This window comes from Schistocerca piceifrons, chromosome 1 (assembly GCF_021461385.2).
Source record: "Schistocerca piceifrons isolate TAMUIC-IGC-003096 chromosome 1, iqSchPice1.1, whole genome shotgun sequence".
Classification (NCBI taxonomy): Eukaryota; Metazoa; Arthropoda; class Insecta; order Orthoptera; family Acrididae; genus Schistocerca; species Schistocerca piceifrons.
In genome coordinates, this window is record NC_060138.1 from 738,008,126 (window position 1) to 738,023,968 (window position 15,843).

At 39.9% G+C, this 15,843-nt stretch overlaps 1 protein-coding gene and 1 non-coding gene across 4 annotated transcripts in view; both read right to left on the reverse strand.

Annotated features, from left to right (window-relative positions):
- The window catches only part of LOC124711555, a 41,479-nt gene that overhangs the window by 15,733 nt on the left and 9,903 nt on the right, over positions 1-15,843 (reverse strand). The gene's annotated exons all lie outside the window — the stretch shown is intronic.
- Trnat-ugu lies at positions 7,524-7,598 on the reverse strand. The gene has a single exon. It is a non-coding gene; the product is annotated as a tRNA-Thr (tRNA).

The following is a 15,843-nucleotide window of genomic DNA, read 5'->3' on the forward strand; positions in this document are numbered from 1 at the left end:
TAAAACCGATTTGTGAATAGTGACTTTACCCTCTGTATGACTAACTCTAATAGCAGATAACAAGTTGCCATTTCTTCAACCTGCGACAAACTTTGATCTTCTTCCAGCAACCTTGTTGTTAAATTATTGAAAGTCTGCCTGCTTTTGTCACTTGAGTCCCAAGCAATACCAAACAAATCATGTTTCAATGAAAATCAATATCAAACTTTGGCAATCTTGTCTGTATTGCTCACTGATTCACATACATCTTCAAGAGACTGTGCTAATGTTTCTATTCTCCTAACATATCGCACACTAGTATCACAGCACATTTTGCAATTTCAGAACTGTTTTTTAATGTAATTTACTTTATTGCAGATCAATGCTCATGAAATATCTTATGTCGATTCCAAAGATAATATTGCCTCCAACTGGCCTTACCAATATCCAGCAATTTCTCAACAACAGGGTAATTTCCATTTTATATTTCATAATTAAAATTACCTTCATCAAAGTTCCAGATACTGAAAAACTTCGTTCAATCCATATCTTCACTCTTCACTTTACAAGTGAAAACCCTTGATGTAACTGAACTCAGTTCAGGCACTTGCTCGATGCAAAGAAAATAAAACCTTACCCAGTGAGAAACACATTGGCTGATACCAATCTATAACAGCTTATGATGCAAGAGAGTTATTTCTTGAACAAAAGGGCACAATACAGAGAACACAAATATGGAGATAGGAAAAAAGAGTACATAATGAAATAAAATACAGTGTGCACACTAGAAGTGAAAGGAGGGGGAAGGGAGAGGGAGAGGGAGGGAGGAGAGGGTGGGGGGAGAGGGAGTTGGGAGAGAGAGGGGAGGAACAGAGAGAGAGAGAGAGAGAGAGAGAGAGAGAGAGAGAGAGTGTGTGTGTGTGTGTGTGTGTGTGTGTGTGTGTGTGTGTCAGATACACTAAAACTATATGCATGTGCACACAGCTAATCAGCACAAAAAGCTACATTACACAGCATAAAGATTAGGTTCAGAACGTAAGAGAAAAATAATGTATAAAAAAAAACAAATGTTGGCTTGGTCAAGGAGTTTAAAATTTGCATGAAAAACATGGCAAAGATCTTTTACGAAGCAGGCAGTGATTTAAAATTAATTCTTTCTTACGACAAATTAAACTAATTTAATAAAAAACAGAGATACAGGATGGATAAGAGAGATGGGGAAGTGTACTGTCCCCAGATGGAATCTGTCCGCCAGATTAATCATGATGGTCAGTGTGCCGATCAGTCTGGATGTGGTTTTCAAGCAGTTTCCCCACATCTAACTAGATGAATAATGGGCTGGTACCCAAGTCACGTCTCCGTTACATGATTTGCAAACATTCAGAAAATTTTGGGATGCCCTCACACGAATTACATTACTCACAGAAAGTTGGTGTACACACATTTCAATCCAGGAGTTAAGTGGGTGGTGACAGGAAGGGCATCAGGCCATCCCTTAAATTAACCATACGAAATCTGTTAATAACAATTTTGACGCTGCAGAGATGTGGGACAATGACACAAGAAAAGAAGATAGTGTTCACAATACCATGGGAAATTATTGTAGTTTAAAAAATACCAGAGACTTTTGGATTAATTCATAATCATCAATTTGACATCCACTGTTTGATAACAGCCTCCTCTGGAAACAGCATCCTCTGAATAAAGTCTCCTCTGAGCCTTTTCTGATAATTATAGACTTCATCTGTACATATCCCTGTCATTGCTATGCATTTTCTATCATCCAGAAACCCTCAAACAATTACTCGCTCAGTCTTTTCTTGCCTCTCGGTAACCACAAAAGAATCTACCAACCATTTGCCTGCTAAACTGTTCTCCCCATTTCCATTTAATTTTCATTATAGGCATAACAACGTCTCCCAATCCTGTCTTCCCATTTCCATTTTTTCATGTTTGTTTTGATAATTTCCAACAAATTTATATCTCCATTTGTGCACTGAACAATCACCAGTATTTTTAATGGTTGTCACATGCTACACAGCCAAGTCAAAACTGATACTAAACATTTGCTGTAAACTTGTGTTTCAAAATTCATCAGAAACTTAGTTACTGAAATCATATTCTTTGCCAAAAGCACTCCTACTCATTTTTAGATTTCTTTATTTCTTTTTTCTATCCATCCAGTCGTCCTCAATTATTTCAAATACAAAAATTCACCGACTGGTTCCACAACTTCATTATTAATGTGTCAATCTACTGTTAAGTATATTGTTTGTGTATTAGGTATAATTGTAACTGGTTTTCAGACCTAATTTCAAACTTGGCCTTTTATATTCTTTGTTGTTTAAGCGTATGGCTTTGGAGGCATAGATATTTGTCATTAAAGCACATTACTTCTTTGTTTTTCCAGTTCAAAGATCTGCAGACTAGTTAAGGTGCTATGCAATCTCTTTACCTGACTCCTCCTTCAATTCTAAATTTCTCACTATTGTTATGAAATTTAACTGATGCTGTAGGACTGACCAGTAGACAGGGTGTAACAGATAAAAGTGCAGATACTTCTATTGATGACTGATGACAGTGTACTGAACAACATTGTCAGTATTTTCCCTGGGCAGCAGGTCAACTGTCGAAGTGTGGACACAACACAATTATTCTGACAGATGTAGTCCATTTAATGATGCAGTTACGGCTGTGCAGACAACATCAGATTGTAAAGTTTGTGATGTGTTTGTGGGAAGACTGTTCGACGCATAGAAAAACCAACCAACACACTGATGTGTGTACATATTGAGGTACAAAATATAAAAATATATGCACTAATGCTCGTTATACCCTTTATTCTTTGGTATAGTCATGTAGGATGAAACAACGGCTTGTTTCTCTAGTGCTTTTAGTATAGACTTCACTGAACCTAAGGCAAAAAAGCTTTCTCAGAATCTGTGAATACTAGACGAAGTAGTAATTTGTACCCACTCCTCCATTCTGTAATTTCTTTTATGATTGCCTTGTAGTCAATTGTGTAATATCTTTCACTAGAGACAGCTTGTTGCTTTGCTTTATTTAATTCACCACCCAACTCCACTTTTCTACATTCAGATCATAGAGTTGTGCAATTTGTTGCCTTTGCATAAAAATCAGCAGCAGTAGATAAATAAATCATTATAAAAAGGCAATTCAAATGATTATGATGATGTCTCTGACAGTGATAAAATCATCTGTTCACTTGATACAATTACCACTGATCTAGCAATGACTGAAGGCCTATTTCCTAACAGGCTTGAATATACAATGATGTCAGCCAAGTATAAAAAAATGGATGTTAGAAAATTATATCCAAATACAGGACTATTTCACTTTTCCCAGTTTTTTCACAATAATTTTGGAAAATGATCTAAAATTTATTCTAAAATTCTGCACGTTCATTCTGCACAGCACATCTTGTTAATTAAGTCCCAATTTGGCTTTTGTAAAGCATCCTCTACAAAAGAAGTTGTATATGATTTCACAAACCGCGAAGATCTGACTGCACTAAATAAGAAAAACTATCCTTTTGGTGTACTCTGTTACCTAAACATGCCTCTGATTGTGTGAACCATAAAAATTATACACACAGAACAAAATGTTATGGCATGAACTGCACCTCTATGGCCTGGGTGAAGCCTTCTTACAATCATCATGAAAAGAAAAGAATTGCTTTGACTGATTGCACCACATGAATTAAATTAAACTCTCATTGACGGGAAACAAAAAAGTGTGGTTTTGTACAAAGTCTACTATTGGATCCACTCCTATTCCTAAACTGCATGTGCTACCTTCCAGTGACTTAAAAATTATTCAGAACCTATGCTGTTCACTGATAACATAAATATACTAATCACGGGTCCATGCTCAAACATAACAGACTGTACTCAGATGATAATTGCAAACAGACTTTTAGCTGGTTCACGACAAAAAGCTGAAGTCTTAATCTCACAAAATCTTGTGTTATGCAATTTTAATATGCAAATGTGATCTTCTGGTCATGCATTATGAGTTTTTTAGGGTCCAGTTGTATAGATAAATCTAAGTGGCCAGATAAACTAATCAAGTATGTACTTCACTTCATTATGTTTTGTACTTAGAAATATCTCCCTTTATGTCGACACCAAGACCTGGGTCCCAACTTATTTCACATATTTCCATTCCCGATTGTCTTCTGCAATATCTTCTGAGGCAGTTCAGCTAAATATTTATTCAATTTCAGCCAGCAGCAAAAATATTATACAAAGGCCATATTAACACATCTTGTAGCATGCTCTTCAATTATCTTGGCATTTTTACATTCATTCATGTGTATGTTTATTATTTAATCTGAGGAAATAAATAAATGTATTACAACTTAACTAAAGTTGCTTCAGATTATTTTCAACATAACAGTCTTCCTATTAATTCTATTACAATAATTTTAGCTTGAGATGCATAAATTAATTTACAACACTAACAATCATTAATTGGTAATACAGTTTTTAACAACTGCTTTACTTTGTCAATGAATACTTTCAGTCTATATCTCGAAAGATTTCCTTTTATTATGAGGTCTACTGAACACAATAAAGGAACAAGTCAACAGATTCAGGGTTGGACGGAAACAAACAGTTGCCTGGGTTTGTCTGGAGGATGTGTGATAACACTGCTGCTATTGAAAAGATACATAAATGGCTTAATCAACAACATCTGCTCATTTCTGAAATAATGAGTTTTTGTGAGAACTGCTGCAGATTCATTATTGTCCAAAGCAGCTCAGTAATCTTAATGACAAATTAAGCACACTGCAATTTTTTTTAATTACAAGGACACAATATTACTCACCAGGAATTACATTCAGGATGTAAAATGACTCGTAGAACACATTTAAAAGTCATCCTCCTCGATAGCTGAGTGAACAGCTTGGCAGAATGCCATTAGAGCGGACTGGACTTGACTCCTGGCTGGGTCGGAGACTTTCTCTGCTCGGGGACTGGGTGTTGTGTTGTCTCATCGATACGCAAGTTGCCCAAGTGGCTTCAACTAAAAAGACTTTCACCAGATGACTGGTCCACCCTATGGGGGGCCCTCGCCACATGACATTTCATTTCATTTCAGTTTCATTTAAAAGCTGAAAATGTATGTACCTAGCTTTCAAAAAGAGGGATGAGTAGGAAAGGTAAGGGCAGGTCACTCAGATCCCAGGATGACAGGGACCTATCTATTTTGAGAATGAGGGGAAACGTCACATCAGAGAGAGTAGGAGGTTAAATATAATACATTGATAGGTACTGTGCAAGCTTCAGCCCAGAGATGATATGATCCAGAGAGAAGTAGGGAAGATTAAGAAGAAGATAAGTGGAAAGGAAAGCTCTATAACACTCTCTTTCCCATCACCTATCTAACATTTTCTGGTATATCTTATTTACCCTCATACTAGACAATGTAATCCTTACCCTAAACTAGTCCACATTTGAGGGCTAGACTTACTAACAAATCAGGGGACCAGTATGAGGGCCAGGATGGCTCCACCCTGAGCCAGCATATTCATGGGCGGTATTAAAGAGGAATTTCTTAAAATCTGAAGCTGGGCCACCTGGCTTGCCGTAAATTTATCAGTGACATCTTTGTGCTATGGACTCATGGTGCAGAAGAACTCCCCCATTTCCTGAAACAGCTTTACACCCAATTCTAATTCATCTGCTCCTTTTCCAAGCACAAAGTTACATTTCTCGATGTTGAACTCCATCCCACTGAACCTCTCCTCAACACCCAATGCCACATAAAACCAAACAAGGAGAAACAATACTTCGAATTTTACAGCTACCACTTCAAATGCTCCCTTTCATAACAGCCTATGAATCCATGGCAGACATATCAGCTGCTACACTATATCCCTAAATACCTACACCGACGACTTATCATGGGATTTCTTCTCCTGCAACTACTGGTACTGCAGAGATCTTGTTCATGAACACTAATCTTGGGCAATCTCACCCTCTTACAAATACAACTCTGACCTCCAAAAGATTCAGAAGTACGCCCTTGTCAGCCAGTACCAGGCAAGCCTCAAATGCCTCAATACAACACTCTGTCAAAGCTGTCAGTGACTCTAGTTAAACCCTGAAATGAGATTACATCTCTCTGATATCCTTCCTACATCACTCACTGTCACTTTCTCTCACTCTCTTACATTCTGTAACATATTTGTCAAACCATATGACATCCCAGGCCATTATCACTACATCAAGGTTCCTACCCTGACAGTTGTTCCCACTGTAAAATCTGCTGCCTGCACCAATATTGTGCCAGTTACTCCAGCCCTACCACTGGAAAACCTATCACCAAAGGTAGTGGAGGAGGAGGAGATTAGTGTTTAATGTACCATCGACAATGAGGCTATTAGAGACAAAGCACAAGCTCAAATTAGAGAAGGATGGAGAACGAAAGTGGCCACGCTCTTTCAAAGGAACCATCCCAGAATTCACCGTAAGTGATTTAGGGAAATCATGGAAACCTATACCAGGATGGCTGGGTGCGAGTTCGAACAGTCATTGTTCCGAATGCAAGTCCAGTGACAAAGATAGAGCAACATGTGAAAGTAACATGTTGTTGTAACCGCAGGAAAAAGCCAAGTCTAATTACAATCGTTATCAGATAGAAATAGTATGTAAACATTAAGTGAGTTAAAATGTAAAGCTGGACGCTGGGCGTGCCAGAGGCGTCATAAGAAACAAGATGCAGCTGGATAGCCGAGGTGGAAGTCCAAATTGCCGGACAGCTGCACATGATAAGAAAGTAGACTCCAAGTTATAAAGAGACAAAAGCTCTGTGTAGGGGACCTCTGATATGCAGTATCAGGAGTATCAACAGAGAGCACTTCTGGTTAGAGAGAGAAGTCTGGGAGTGGAGAGAGAAACAAAGAGGGCCCTTGGTGGGGACAGCACTATGTCATGAGGAGTCAATGAAGGGCTCAGGACACAGTGTGTGACCATATAAGGAGAGGCACCTCTATCTCTCCACCCAGCTTCTGAAGAAAAATAATGAAATTAATACTTAAAGAATACTAAATGAGGACAAGTTGCATTCAATGCTACGTCAGGCCAAGTGCTGGCAGGGTCGAAGGGGGAAAGCTAACAAAACTCGGGAGCACGCTGCTCTGCTCTCTCTCTCTTTCTCTCTCTCGCTCTCTCGAGGTTAGGCTCCTGGTAGCGGTAGTAGTCAGCGTGGATAGCAGCAGCCGACTTGGGCTGAGGAGCGAGTCAATGATGAGTGTTTAGGTTATAGCTGCGTGACTCTGACATAGGCTGCTAGTATGGACAGAAAGTACTGAAGAGCTTCTATCAGGCAGTTGGAACGGTGAAGTCAATCACCGTCTCTGTAACAGACTTGGCCACTCTGCAGGTACAATCACTACCCAGTTACGGTGATTTGTATTTCTTTCTGAATAAACTAGAACTTGTGTAATTAGAATTATATTAAAACCTTCAGCAGCCGACGGGTGTTGATATATATCAACGGGGACAGGTGAAAATGTATGCCCCAACCGGGACTCGAACCCGGGATCCCCTGCTTACATGGCAGATGCTCTATCCATCTGAGCCACCGAGGGCACAGAGGATAGTGCGACTGCAGGGACTATCTCACGCACCCTTCCCGCGAGACCCACATTCTCACCTTGTATGTCCACACACTACATTCGTAGTGTCCCACCCCAACACACTCATTACTTGTGGAAGACATTCTTACCAAGTCCCGTAAGAGTTCGGGAAATATGTATACATCTGCACAGACATGTCTGAAAGAACAGACGACATTGATGACTTGCAGCTGTCTAGAACGAAGTTAGAATTATATTAATACCTTCAGCTGCTGACAGGCGTTGATATATATCAACGGGGACAGGTGAAAATGTGTGCCCCGACCAGGACTTGAAACCGGGATCTCCTGCTTACATGGCAGACGCTCTATCCATCTGAGCCACCAAGGGCACAGAGGATAGTGCGACTGCACGGACTATCTCACGCACGCTTCCCACGAGACTCACATTCTCACCTTGTATGTCCACACACCACATTCGTAGTGTCCCAACCCATACACTCATTACTTGTGGAAGACATTCTTACCAAGTCCCGTAAGAGTTCGGGGAATATGTATGCATCTGCACAGAAGGAGGAGGTCATGGCTGGTATTGCCAGAACTATATACTTATATGGATATGGTGTCTGTCCTTTCGGACATGTCTGAAAGAACAGACGCCATTGATGACCTGCAGCTGTCTAGAATGAAATTAGAATTATATTAATACCTTCAGCTGCTGACGGGCGTTGATACATATCATGCCATGAAAGCAGGAGATCCCGGGTTTGAGTCCCGGTCAGGGCACACATTTTCACCTGTCCCCTTTGATACATATCAACACCCGTCAGCAGTGATGGAATTATGCTAGCAGCAGCAGTAGTAGTAGAGTTAGCATGCAAAGGAAGCAGTGAAGAGTGCTAGAGATACTAAAGAACTGAAATGTTTCACATGTGGGTTGAGAGGTCACATTGCAAGCAAGTGTAGGAAGAATAGGCCAGAGGGCAGAGTACAAGCAATGACGGGCAAAGAATTCACAAACTTTTGCTATGGGTGTGACAAGCTGCGACATACAGAGGCAGAATGCCGGGTGAGGTTAAGGAAGGTTCATCCGAAACATGTAAGAGATTTCAGAGGAAATCATAGAGAAACCAACAGAGGGTTACGGGAGTGGAGATGCCCACAATGTAACCTACCAGGGAGCTGTGGAGTCCCATGTACAAGGGTACAAGATGTAGCCTGCTTCAAGCACGGCCACTATGCTAAAGACTGTCATGAAGGGCCCTGGCACGCCTGGAGAAAAGGCATGGTGCCAGTATCTAGTAAAACCAACAAAGTAGTGCAGGGAAACTATGAGGTGGCAAGGCCGCACAGTTGGACGTTGTTGTGATAGGTAAACCCACAGTTAGGGCAATTGACGGTGCAACAGAGAATGATGTTTTAATATTGTATTGCATAGAGTTAACGAGGTATTTGAAGTTATTAATAGACACTGGAACACAGTTGCGTTTTCTCAAGAGAACAAGTGTGCTTAGAATAAATGAAACAGGAAGGCTTCGGTTAGAAGGCGTGACCAGTGAAGCCGTCAGTACAATAGGCATGGTACAGATACACTTAAGTGTGAGCGGTAGAGAAAAACTAGGACAGAAATTTCATGTGTATGGGAGAGGACTAGATATTCCTTATGATGGATTAATAGGCAGGAATTTCTTGACAGAGCATAGAATCAAGTTAAGACTATGCAGGTAAAGTAATAAGACTGAAAGGACAAGATATACCCTTAATAGTAGAGGAGGAACCAAAGGGATATGAGATAAAATCAGTTTCAGAAGTAGGCGGGGAAATAGGGCCCCGAGAGGAAAGAATAATGTTATTGAGGGTGGATGGAAATGTACCAAGGGGACTCGAAAAAGAGATGATTATTCCAAGGCAGGAGACTGCACAAGGGTTGCATGTACCTGAATCTTTAGTAAAAGTGTGAAATGGTAAATGCATAGTGAGTGCACTGAACGTGTTAGAGGACGGAGTTCAGTTAGGAAACGTCAGGTTAGTGACGGAAGAATTAGAAAGACTTGTAAAAGTACGCGAAGTAAAAGGTAGCACTGACTTCTTAGGAAAGACAGAAAGTTGTGCTAGGCAGTTAATACTGGATCACTTGAACATTGAAGAGAAAAGTGCTCTAGTAGAGGTTTGCGTGGAGTACGGAGATGTATTTCATCTACCAGGTGACAGATTGTCCTATACTTCTGCAATGAAGCACAGAATACCAATTGCGCCAGAACATGCGTGGAAGGTAGTAAATGCTAGACTGTATAGGATCCATGAAGTGCAAAAGGAAGTGCTAAAAGAGCAAATAGAACAGGTCAAAAGTACGAGCGCCTGGAACACACCGTTACTATTGGTTCCTAAGAAGTTAGACGTCAGTGGCAAGCAGAAATGGAGAATCATAGTGGACTGCAGACAATTAAATGACATCACTGTAGGCGATGCATTTCCACTACCGAATATCTCCGATATTTTGGGCCAGCTAGGGCAAGCAAAATACTTCTCGATGCTTGCCCTTGCAAGCAGATACCATCAGATACTGATGGATGAGGACAGAGAAAAAAACTGTGTTCACTTCGAACTATCAACATTATGAATATAAGAGAATGCCTATGGGACTGAAGGGAGCCCCAAGATGTTTCCATAGACTGATGAATACAGTCTTGGCAGGTTTGCAAGGTGTTAAATGTTTTGTACATTTAGATGACATAATATGCTATGGGAAAAACCTGCAGGAGCAAAACGACAAGCTCCAGTAAATATTTGACAGGTTGCAAGAGCACAATTTGAAGCTGCAACCAGACAAGTGTGAACTCCTGAGGAAGGAGGTAATCTTCCTTGGTCACTGTCTTACTGACAAAGGAATATCACTGGACATGGCAAAGGTGGAGAAGGTGAAGTTCTTCCCACAACTGAGAACAACCAAACAATTAAAAGGGTTTCACGGAATAATAGGTTATTACCGCCGTTTCATGGCAAACTTTAGCAAAATTGCAAAACCTTCCCATGAGCTCTTAAAGAAAGGAGTGGAGTATGAATGGGCCGAACGACAGAACAATGCATTTGAGGAGCTGAAGGAGAAACTGATAAACCCTCTGCTACTTCAGTACCCTGATTTTACAAAACCGTTTATCATCACAATGGATGCGAGTAACGCAGCATTGGGAGCCGTGTTATCGCAAGGAAAAAAGGTTGGCGAAGACTTGCCCATTGCATATGCATCCAGAGCACTGAACACAGCAGAACTGAACTATAATACAACGGAAAAGGACTTGTTGGCTATAGTATATGCAGTAAAACAGTTTAGACCATATGTATATGGCCGAAAGTTTACTGTGGTGATGGACTATAAGCCATTAACGTGGCTATTTAATGTCAAAGATCCGAGTTCGAGACTCCTGTAGTGGAGACTGACTCTCGAGGAGTATGATTATGAGGTAAGCCAGGAAAGCTAAACAGTAATGCGGATGTGCTAAGCAGAATAAGGCATGAAGGGAAGGAAGAGCTAGGTGCGAGGCAGAATACGGAGACAGAGATGATCTCTGTACCACAAGTAAGTGGGGAACAAAATTCTGTAAATGTGCGGCAAGTGCAAGTGTCAGCTGAAATAGAACAGGAAACGAATAGCAAAGAGGAAATTAGTCATGAGGAAAAGGAGAACATACTGAAAGAGATGCATGATAATCCCTTGGGAGGGCACCAGGGAATGCATAGGACACTAGAAAGAGTCAAGGCGTACAAACAGTGGTGTGGAATGAAGCGTGCTATTGAAAATTGCATTAGGAAATGTCCATTAGAAATAACAGGCACAGCAAAAAAAAGTATTTGAAAAATGCGCGATGGATATAGTGGGTCCTCTAGATGTATCCAGTACAGAAAAAAGGTACATGTTAACATTTCAGGATGATTTAAGTAAGTTTACCTTAGCCGTTCCGATTGAAAAACAAGATGCCGAAACGGTAGCTGAAGCGTTTGTGGAAAACACTGTATTAAGATATGGAATTCCATCAGTCTTGTTAACAGACCAGGGTCAGAATTATCTGAGTGACATTTTTAATTTGTTGAGGGTTAAGCACACACATACCACAGCTTACGACCCAGAATGAAATGGTGCACTAGAAATAAGTCATAGAACACTTGTAGAGTATCTCAGACACTTTGTAACAGGCAATCAAAGTTTTGGCACAAGTGGGTGCCGTATGCAATTTTTGTGTTCAACACTACACCACACAGCAGCACAGGTTGCACACCATTCGAACTATTATATGGAAGAAAGGTCAACATACCAGGAGTACTGCAGCAGGAAACACAACAGGTAAGTTATGATTATGAATCATATGCAAATAGGCTGAGAGCGAAATGCAGGAAGCCCACAGAGTGGCTAGAGACTCGATTATAAGGAGTAAGAAAATCAGTAAAGGACAGTATGACATGACACAGAATCCAAAAGAATTCATGGTAGGAGATAAAGTGTCACTGCACGACAAGTCGATGAGACGTGGTAGATCTCGAAAATTAGATTCGCAATGGAGAGGTCCATTTTAAGTATTAAAAGTGGAAGGTTCTAATGTAGTAATAAAAATTAAGGGAAATAAGGAAACAAAAGTACATGCCAACAGGTTGAAAGAGTTCTTTAAATTTCAGGTATGGCACTCAAGTGGCAAGTTGTGAAACTTATCATAGTGGTAGCAACATACAACATCACTGCATCAGAGTATGCAACAAACGATTTCCAAGTGACACAGTTTCCAAGCTCATCAGGATTATATTATGTAATATAGGACAAGTAGAAATATATATATCACATGGAGAATAGTTACGTATGTGAATGTAGATGCAATAACAGAAAGGTTTCAGAAGGCGGAAAGGCATGGGAGGGCAGCAGTACAAAGGTGCTGAGAAACACTAAAACAATGGAACGTAGGATTAATAGAGTGTAGGTTAGTAGATCAACAAGTAACACATCACGTGGAAAAGATCACGGGTTTGCGACAATCAGTATTACAGCTGACGAAAAATGAAACCAGAAGGAAGAGAGGAGTTTTCAACTTCGTTGGGCAGGTGAGTAAAATACTGTTTGGGACTTTTAATGAAGCAGGCGCAGCATACTATAAAGAAAGAATAGACGCTATGGAGAGAAACTCAGAAGGGTTGCTGAGGTTAACAAAGAAACAAGTGGCAGTGGTAAGGGTCACATACGCAGGAGTGAACAGGACAGTGTATACGTTAGAATCAAACGAACACGTTTTAAAAACGGGCATGCAAAGATTAGAGTGGTTCATGAGAGAATATGTAAAAGAAACAGACATGGGCTTCAAATGTGTAGCGCCCTTTGCCACAGGTATTAAAATTAGCGGCCGTGTTTGGTCAAATTGAGGAGGAATGCGAACAAATGAAAAATGCTATTGTAAATGCTCAAAAGGGAATACTGCAGCCTCACGTCATTAACCCAGTTCAAATTGTAAAATACTTAAGTTTAATACGGGATGAACTAAAAGATGTAAAGTTTCCTGTTCCTCTAGGTTACCTATTATTAAGAATAATTGATTTAGATGTTTTCATCTCAGGTAGCATACTAGGGCATGTAATTAACATTCCATTGATAGATAATACTAATTTCAACCTGTATAGAGTACTTCCATTACCTAAAGAGATCCCAGAGATGAAAGGGAGATATGTGTACATACAGCCAGAAAAAGAATTCTTACTAATAGGTGAATCCAAACGGCGATATGCAAAACTTTCTGCGGATCAACTAAAATGCAAACAACTAAGTAAGAATAGGCGACTGTGCAAACAGTCATTTGCCTTGCTATCAACATTTGACTATGAAGAGCGTGAAGCCAAGCTGTTACAACCGACAAGAGAAATTCTGGAAGATTGTGAGTGAAAAGTGGTCACACTGAATCAGAGCCTTTGGACACATCTAAATAGTAATGAAAGGCTATACTTTGCTTCTAAGGAAGAAGGCTTAATGGTACTATGTGGAAAGGAACCACCAAAGGATGTAATAATGAATGGGGTAGGCAAAATAAGTTTCTATAGTAAATGTAAAGTATATGGAACCAGAGTGTTCATACAAACAGACAGATTAATTCACAGTAATGCATAAAAGAAAGACATAAAACCGCAGATTAATCTAGAATTGTTGTATTGCAAATGAAGAAAAGACAAATGTCTCAATGTTAACGTTACATTTATCATTGGATCATGTAGTAACACAGTTAGATGATTTAAAAATCACAGGGAAAAGATTAGATGATGTCCAGAGAATGGTAGAGAGACAGGAGGAAGAATTAAAATATTCCAGGTATTTCACACACTATTCCGTAACCACGTATGTGTCAGTAGCAATAATTATCCTTATTATAATAACATGCTGTTGCAAAGAATGCAGATGTTGCAAAGACTGTTTTAACAGCATATGGAAATATTTTGAAGATAGTGATTGTTGTAGCACAGTATGCATAAGAAACACCATTGTAAACCCATACCCAGAAACTAGCTTAACTAGAAGACAAATAGATGTAGTAATATATGAAAGATGTGGAAAAGGCCAAGAAGAGGCAGTTTTGTTCAGAAACAGACGTTAAATAAACGTAAATAATAAAAATATGTATACCAAAAGTGTGATTAAAAAAAAATTTTTTTTCTTATAAAATGTGTAATGTCACTGTACCAATGTTCTTGTCCACACTTAATGAAGTTGTATTTGAAATGTCATTGTATTTACCAATGTTTATGAAAACTGTATAATTGTATGTATCAATGTTAAATGAAACTGTATTTTGATATAATTTTATGTATTATTGTATGTTATCCATGTATAATGTAATTGTGATTTGCCAAAGGCTTAATGGACTTCAGTTTACCAAGTGTGTAATGAAAATATAACATGTCAAGTGCTGATGTAACAAACAAATGTAAAATCTGTAAAGCATGTAATAAAAAGAAAAGACTCACAATTGATGCTACTCTCAGGAGTAATGCCAATTTCCCTGGTGGGGGAGGTGTTGTAACCGCAGGAGAAAGCCAAGTCTACTTACAATCGTTCTCAGGTGGTACAATGGAAACAGTACGTAAACATTAAGTGAGTTAAAATGTAAAGCCGGATGCTGGGCGTGCCAGAGGGGTCGTAAGAAACAAGACGCAGCTGGATAGCCAAGGCAGAAGTCCAAACCGCTGGGCAGCTGCGCGCAATAAGAAAGTAAACAGATTCCAACTTATGAAGAGACAAAAGCAGCTCTGTGTATGGGAACTCTGATAAGCAGTCAATTAGGAGTATCAACATAGAGCACTTCTCGTTGGAGAGAGAAGTCTGGGAGCGGAGAGAGAAAGAAAGAGGGCCCTTGATGGGGACAGCACTACGTCATGAGGAGCCAATGAAGGGCTCAGGACACAGTGCATGACCATATAGGGAGAGGCACCTCCATCCCTCCCCCCAGCTTTTGAAGAAAAATAACGAAATTAATAATTAAACAATACCAAATAAGGACAAGTTGTATTCGACGCTATGTCATGCCAAGTGCTGGCGGAGTTGAAGGGGGAAAGCTAACAATTCTCAGGAGCATGCCACTCCGCTCTCTTTCTGGAGGTTAGGCTCCCGGGAGCGACAGTAGTGAGCGTGGATAGCAGCAGCCAACTTGGGCTGAGGAGTGGGCTGTATGCAGGCAGCCAGAGATAGTCGCTGATGAGCGTTTAGGTTATAGCTGCGTGACTCTGACGAAGGGTGCTAGTATGGACAGAAAGTACTGAAGAGCTTCTATCAGGCAGTCAAAACAGTGAAGTTAGTCTCTGTAATAGACTTAGCCACTCTGCAGTGAAGCAGTAGTCAGAATGCCCAACTCCTTACTGATGTCGACAAGATGATCATGGGTGAGCACCACATGTTATTCTTACAACACATTTTTGGGCAATGAAGATCTTCTTTCTTAAAGAGGAGTTATTCCAGAACATTAGTCCATATGACATTACTGAATGAGAATAAGCAAAATATGTCAACTTATTGATTTCTCTCTCCCCAAAATTTGCTTTGATTGTAAATGCAAATGTGGCTGAACTAAGTTGGTTTAGGAGTTCCAAAATGTGTTTCTTCCAATTTCACCTAAGAATTTTTAAGTTTCCACCCTATGTATTATTTCATCACCATGTGTTACACTTATCACTTGTGCAGTACCCTTAGAGGTGCAGAACTGAACATGATGTGTCTTTGTGAAATTCAGGGTCTTGACCATT